General features: G+C 33.7%; 1 pseudogene; it reads right to left on the bottom strand.

Annotated features, from left to right (window-relative positions):
- Window positions 1-5,760: 5,760 nt before the first annotated feature.
- On the bottom strand, window positions 5,761-7,627 carry LOC112826344 (synaptosomal-associated protein 23 pseudogene; annotated as a pseudogene).
- Window positions 7,628-8,238: the final 611 nt, after the last annotated feature.

Below are 8,238 nucleotides of genomic sequence, written 5' to 3'. Positions count from 1 at the left end.
TCTGATCTGATAAAAGTATTATTAATATAACTTAAATTTCCAGCTGTAGTTGTAGCAGAAAATATAATGATTTTTAGCAAGGAATTTATTTGCTTAATTTTAAAAACATTTAATTACTTTGGTTAGATTGGCTCTTAGTGCTATATTATCCTTAATGTTTTTTTTTAACTTTTCTACATAAAGTAGAGATTATTGTCATCACTTATAAGAAAAGCAAACTCCAAGTATCATATTTATTAGAATTTATAGTTAGATTATGAATAAAATATTCAAACAAAACTTTTGATAGCAGATAATATAACATATTTTCACTTTCAACAGGAGCCACACATGAACATACTAATGAATTCATGCTATTAGTTTATCTATTTGAAAGATTTTTTTGAATATTTAACAATGTCATATGATGAGAGAATATATGAGTGGCTGATCAGACTCATAATAGTCAATATTTGACCAATGAGTGAGCAAGTCACATAGAAGCAATTTGAATCTCTTGGCTCCCTAGTGATAATAGCAACTTCTACCTGTTTTATATAAAAACAAACAAACAAACAAAACAACAACATTTTAGGAAAAAAATCTAAAAGAAGTTTAGAGAAGAAAAGTTCTCTGCATGAGGATATGAATTGTAGCTTTGATTAAAACCATATCAAATATTATTTTATAATTACCTCTAATTGAGATACTTTATTGTACATAGTGTTATCCCAAACTTAAAAATGATCCTGTATTGCAACCAACTTTGTGGTTTGATTTTATGGACATAATCTAACTGTTGCTTTAATTTTCATGTTTCTGTCTACTAATAGATTCCTAGACTTAGTACCTAGTAGAACACTTGCCTTTTTTTTTTTTTTTGCCTATTTTAACTTTATTTTCTGAATATTGTCAGCATACAATCTTTTCTATCTCTTTTAAAAAGTGTTTTATAAATACTCTACTTAGGAAAAAACCTTTTCATATAACATATTTTTTTCTTCTTTAGTCTGGCATTTTCAGTTTATCTTTTAATGATATATTTTGTAAACTTTAAAATTTCACATAGTTCAGTATCTCCATCTTTTCCATTATAGATTCTAAAACTTATTGGGGATAAAATTAATTAGCAGAATTTTTCCCCTCCTTTTTTGAGAATTACGAGTAGGAGTGATTAATATAGTGTTGATTATTCAAAGAGCAAAAACACTGATTAGAGTCATGACATATATAATATTTTCCTTCAGTGCTTTATATACAACTACTTAAACTCACTTTAAAATTTGACTAAGCATTTTTATTTCTCTTAATAATTTTCTAATTTTTACAAGTCTCCCAATAATTTGTTTATTGGTGATTTACTACTATTTATATTATATAAGTATAATATATATGTATACTATATATATATATATATATATATACATAATATATATATAGTAACTGGTGTAGTAAATCACCAGTATAATATATATAAATATATATATACACACACACACACACACATATATATATGTATAGTAAACCAGATTAAGCATTTACAGCCATAAACTGAATTTTCCCTAATACCCAGTAAATTTCTTTAAAAGTGAGTTTCAGGACATGGATAATTTAGGAGCTGCTATGATTCCAGTTTGCTTTTGAATATTTTGGGAGGAGGCATAAGAGAAGGTTTTACTTAGAAATATCTTCCCCACTGTAAGATTTTACAAGTATTTAAGTATTATCTTCAAAATTTTTATTAACATATTGTTTTATTTTCAATGAATATCTTTAATTCATTAAGGATTAATTTGGCATATGATGTGAAGTGTGGATTTGTGTTTGCTTTTCTTCCAATAGAAAGTTATACATGCCAATTTCACTTACAAACTAAAGCATCTCTTACTCAGAGACTTGTAAATATGTATTAGGTTCCTGAGTATATCTGCCTTTATTTTTGGATGGCAAATCTGTTCCATTTATGTATGCTTGTCTTTATTTGGCAACCTTTTACTTTGTGGCTTCGATTGCAGAATATGAGATTTGAAGAAACCCTAATACAAAACTCTCCTTTCTCAAATAATCCTTTTATTCATAAAATGATATTTTTCCTTTGTGGAATAACTGTTTCTTTCTAAAAAATATTTTACCTCACTGATTGTGAATTTCTTTCTTGACATATAGCATGTGTGACTTTTAGACTGTCCTACATGGTTATATAATTACTATTACATATATCAGTAAAAATAATAAAAACAATAGATCCACCAGAAATATAGATCCATTCAGAAAATTAACCCCAAGCAGAAAACCAGTCTGCTATTTTCACTGGTGACAGTTTTAATAGATTAATATTGATTTCTACCCAGTAAGTATGACTCAGGAATAAGATCAATAGGATTAAGGAACAACCACAATAATCAGAAACACTGATAATATCTAAATATATATTCACCTGTTTTCCCACGCAGTGGTTTATTTAAAGAGCAAATGTAGGTAAAGTGTGAAGTTTAAGGAGCAAGGGCAAAACTCTCTTTAATAATATTACAATGACAAGTCTATAAGAACTTTTCTCTTAAGAAAATGAGTATACTCTTCATAAAAGAATATCAGAAAGAAAATCTCATTTTAAGTAATTTTTTTAATGAAACATTTGGATATATGTATGACATACTTTTGTAAGTACAAAGACTAAGGTAGGAAGAGAGACACAATGAATATTTGTAACACTGTAAATATTTCAGATATGTAATCTAAGAACACAGTATTTCTCAATGAAACTAGCACATTGGGATAACTTCCAGAATTTGGAACTAATTTGCATTCATCGCTTAAATCAAATGAATGTATTATGGACAGTATTTGTTATCTGCAAAGTAATATAAGACAAGATTATAAATGTCTGGCTCACAGCAACAAATAAATGTCATCTCTGTGATGAATTCAAATATAAAAACATAGAATATAATCAAAAGTAATACATTCTTTGATTCAGTGCATTTACACCAATGTGTAATTATTCATTCATTGTTAAAACCCTTTGATTGATGTATGATCACCCCAGTAGTCTGTAAACACCAGAAGAATGGGGAAACATTATATCAAATGTTCACCATCATTTGCCCAGACTGCTCATACATTTACTACCTGCAAGACATTCTTTGAACAAAATTGTAAATTCTTTCACTTTCAACATACCATCTGTAAAACTGAAATACTGATAGGATGAACTTTGTAGTGTTCTTTAGATGAGTAATGAAATAACCCACGTAAAACATTTAGGAGAGTTCCTGGAGCTTAGTAAGCAGTGAATACATGCTAGCATTTTATTGAATAACTACCATTACTTACTCAAAACTGAATATATTTTTTTTTAGATTTTATTTATTTATTTGACAGAGGGAGAAAGATAGCAAGAGCAGGAACACAAGCAGGGGGAGTGGGAGAGGAAGAAGGAGGCTCCCCACTGAGCAGGGAGCCCGATAGGTGTGGGCCTCCATCCCAGGACCCCGGGATCCTGACCTGAGCCAAAGGCAGACACTTAACGACTGAGCCGCCCAGGCGCCCCAAAACCAAATACTTTTATGTGAATAAAATAGTGTGTCTTCTCTGAAGTATCTCATGGCCTATGCTGTTGTGCAGTATGAGAGACCTACAGACAAAGAATAATTACAGTTTTCCTACACACTTTCACACTCTTTTATTAAATAAGATAAAGAAGAAGCAACACCCTTTCCAGTATCAGGGGACTGTAACAGAATAGTTTAATATTTATCTGATGAGATCTTTGAATCAATCCTGAAATGATGAGTGTGAATTTTGTAGAAGAAAGCTAATTGAGAAAGATTTCCTTGGTTTTGTTTCTAGAAATTTGCTAAGGGTAACAATACTAAATAACAGTGTACATTTAGAAGAACTATATAGAACAGAAATGGATTTGTGAACAGAGTGGTAGTATTGGGTAAGTGGGGGTATAGGTTAGGAAATTATAAACTCTCTAACTTGACCTTTCCTTGATCAGTGATCTGGCTTGTACCCTCTCCAACTCATTTGAAAAAATAATGACACATATTTACACATAATAAAAACCTTCTGCTGGTAGGCCGTCCTAAAACATGTCCTCAGAGTTCCACCTATCAGTTGAGTTGTGCTCTTACCAAAAGTAAAATATAATCATTCTTAAAAGAGCTTTGTGTTAGTTTTAATCATTTTCTATTGACTACTTTGAGTTGTAATCAGTAAAATGATGGACAATAACTATTGAAAGGAAGGGGGCTTTTATCAAAAGTAAGTAGGGTCATTTAGGAAGACTATATCAAGTTGACAGCAAAAAATATACTGAGTGTTATTAATATCAAAGAAATGGAAAGTTATAAAGGGGCGCCTGGGTGGCTCAGTTGGTTAAGCGACTGCCTTTGGCTCAGGTCATGATCCTGGAGTCCCGGGATCGAGTCCCGCATCAGGCTCCCTGCTTAGCGGGGAGTCTGCTTCTCCCTCTGACCCTACCCTCTCTCATGTACTCTCTCTATCTCATTCTCTCTCTCAAATAAATAAATAAATAAAATATAAAAAAAAAAAAGAAATGGAAAGTTATAAAAAGAAAACCAAAAAATCAAAACAAAACAAAAACCCCTAAGCCTAGAAGTGGTATGCATGTTGATTTATTTGTAAATATCTTAAGTTGTTAATCTCGTATAAATAATATGAAATTATAAAAGAAGATGGTGCTATATGGATGTGTTTTATTTATTTTCAATAAAAATAATAAATTTTGATAATTTATTTTAAAATTACTTAGGAACTCAAATCAATGCACCATACACAAGTAAAAAGCCTTAGATTTTTTTGAAGATTTATTTATTTATTTGAGAGAGCAAGAATGAGAGAGAGAGAGTACATGAGAGGGGGGAGGGTCAGAGGGAGAAGCAGACTCCTCGCTGAGCAGGAAAGCCCGATGCAGGACTCGATCCCGGGACTCCAGGATCATGACCTGAGCCGAAGGCAGTTGCTTAACCAACTGAGCCACCCAGGCACCCCAAAGCCTTAGATTTTTTGATTAAACTTTCCAAATTACTTTTATTTAAACTGAATAAATTCTAGCTTTTTAGAAGTTTAAACCTATATAAAACACAAAGCAATCTATTTTTCTACCTGAGATCAAAATAAATTTCTTTTTTCCTATGTAAACATAATTCTAGGCATTGATGGAAAACTGAATTGACATGCTATACTTTGTCAAATTTTCCAAAAAAAAAAACCCGCTTTAAAGACAAATTCTCATGTTATACATACATATTTATATATTTTTTCTTCAAAGACCAATGACAAATTTATAAGGTTAACAGGCCTATAACGGGACCGGGATGCCATAATATGAAAATAAAAAGGCATTCATTTATACAAAGCATTCTCATATGGCACAATATGAAATGAGGTCAGAAAATCTATGTGTGTATATATATATATATATATATATATATATATATATGAGTTATCAAGAGTTAAGCTCACTTTAAGAAAACTCATTCTGTTTTTTACAGCAGAGGTTGCAAAGTCATCATATATGATTAAAATATTGTGTATAAAATCTCCAAAACTAAGCATTAGCATAAATTGGCAATAACGGTAACTTAAATTAAAAACTAAACCCAATTAGATATTTACTGTGCGTCTGCAACTTTTACTTTGTGGCTGTGGGTTTTACTGAGGTCCAACCTCTTATCTCTTGCCTATTCTTGTGCCTTGTGGCCTTTCTGTGTGCCCATGTAATAAGATAAAGAAGTTTGAAGCCAGTAAGCCTCATAAGGCAACATAGAGAGATGGCACAGACAACTCTTCTAGGATGGGGAGGCCCATCCTAGCTTCCTTTTTCATGACTGTCTTTTGTAGTGCTTCCAGATCTTGAAAGCAAAAGAACCTGATAAAATCAATGAAGATAATGAAAAACAACACTATATATGATGCATGAAAACCCACGTTGAGTATGAACTGAGAAAGAAAATACTGGAAGAAGGGCAGAACAGCAGTCTACTCTCCAGGGAGAGAGAGAACATAAAAACATACAGAGGCAGGGCACCTGCACCCCAATGTGGATAACAGTAATATCCACAATAGCCAAATTGCGGAAACAGCACAGATGTCCATCAACAGATGAATGGATAACGAAGATGTGTTGTATATATATATACACAATGGAATATTATGCAGCCATCAAAAAACCCGAAATCTTGCCATTTGCAACGACGTGGATAGAACTAGAGGGTATTATGCTAAGCAAAATAAGTCAATCAGAGGAAGACAAGTATCATATGATCTCACTGATATGTGGACTTTAAGAAACAAAACAGGGTAATAGGGAAAGGAAGGGAAAAATAAAATAAGATGAAATCAGAGAGGGTGACAAACCATAAGAGACTCTTAACTATAGGAAACAAACCAAGGGTTGCTGGAGGGGGAGGGTGTGGTGGGATGGGGTAATTGGGTGATGGTCATTAAGGAGGGCAGTTGATGGAATGAGCACTAGATGTTATATGTAACTGATGAATCACTGAATTCTACTTCTGAAACAAATAATACACTATATGTTAATTAATCAAATTTTAATAAAATAAAATTAAAAAACAAACAAAGAATACATAGAAATATACAACATACCAAAAACAAAACAAAACAAAACAAAACCAACAACAAAACCCACACTCCTAGCCCTTCTTCCATATTATCTCCCGATTAGAAGACTATGGAAGCAAAATTTCAGACTCTGAAAAGGTAATAGTTGAAGGGTTTAGCAAAGAAAGTGAATAAATGATAAATAAGAAATGTACCAGTCACTTAAACTGTCAATGAGTTTCTTTGCTCCGACACTGGTAATGTTAACATGATCCTTGCTGATATTGGTCTTTTCTGGGATCTGGTCTATTTGTTGATTTTGGGCCTCAATCTCATTGCCCATGTCCAGGGCCATTTTTTTTTTTTTTTAAGATTTCCTAGAAGTCAGGTTCTCTTCCATTTCATCTTCTCCGGTATCACTGGCTATATATGTATTTTTACGATTTTGTTTATTTATTTGAGAGAGAGAGAGAGAGAGAGAGAGAGTGAAAAAGCATGAGCAGGGGAGAGGGGCAGAAGAAGAGGGTGAAGAAGACTCCTCGCTGAGCAGGGAGCCCGATGTGGGGTTGGGATCATGACCCGAACCCAAAGCAGATGCTTAACCGACTGAGCCACCCAGGCGCCCTTGGCTATAGATTTAATGTATCCACCATTGATGGCTTCTGTGGTTGCTTGCTGAGGCTGACCATTTGCCACATGGCCTGGCTGCTCAGGTATTACATTGCTAGAAGAGTTGTCTGTGCCATCTCTCTATGTTGCCTTATGAGGCTTACTGGCTTCAAACTTCTTTATCTTATTACATGGGCACACAGAAAGGCCACAGCACTTGTAGAGTTCTGCTAAAATTTTCTTTGCCTCTCATGTCTCTACATATTTAGTCCAGGTCTTATTGTATATCATTTATTTGCACCCCTTATTCATCCAGCACAGTGTTAGTCTTGACTCTTACATCCTGAGACTCAATGGTTACACCCAGGATTCTCCTTGTATTTTCCAGAGACCCATCAGTAACCTGGTGAGACCTCGGCTGAATTTCTTCTGATGACGGATGATTCATGATGAATTAAGACTCTTGAAAGGCACAGAAACTGAAATGTGGATATTAGTTCTGGAGCCTGGAAGTCTGAAATCAAGGTACCAGCACTGATCATGTTCTCGTGAGGATCATCTCTCTGATTCAGAGCTATCAGCTTCTGACTGCAAGGGCAAAAAGCCTTAGACTTTCATCAGAAAATTAGAGAATGGAAGTATACATAGTGTTCACATAAGCGAAAACAATAACATACGTAACAAACAATACTAGAGTTTCAGTAGATAACCACAACAAAAGTGTACTTTTTAACTGACGATAGAGTTGATTAGAGGTCAGTACATCACTTTCATGCAATCATTCTAGTGTCCAGTTTCCTTCTATTAGCTGACTCCTTTACACCCAATGACCCCTGAGACCTCTAAGAGTTTTGTCTTCTATCTGGCTGTCTACAGAGTAAAGAGAACAAGATGAGCACTTCCCTCTTATCGACCTCAGCTGATACACATAACTTCCACACATATTCCATATGCAAGAGCTACCTCAAAGCCAGGGCCTTGGGAAATCTAGTTTGGTGAAGTGCTCTGAGGGAGGAAAAAAAACCGCATTAGGTGGCACCAGCAATCTTCAACATGGTA

Source organism: Callorhinus ursinus, unplaced genomic scaffold (genome assembly GCF_003265705.2).
Source record: "Callorhinus ursinus isolate GAN/ISIS: 27379988/994484 unplaced genomic scaffold, GSC_fseal_2.0 scaffold7, whole genome shotgun sequence".
Classification (NCBI taxonomy): Eukaryota; Metazoa; Chordata; class Mammalia; order Carnivora; family Otariidae; genus Callorhinus; species Callorhinus ursinus.
This window is presented reverse-complemented; position numbering and strand designations above follow the sequence as displayed.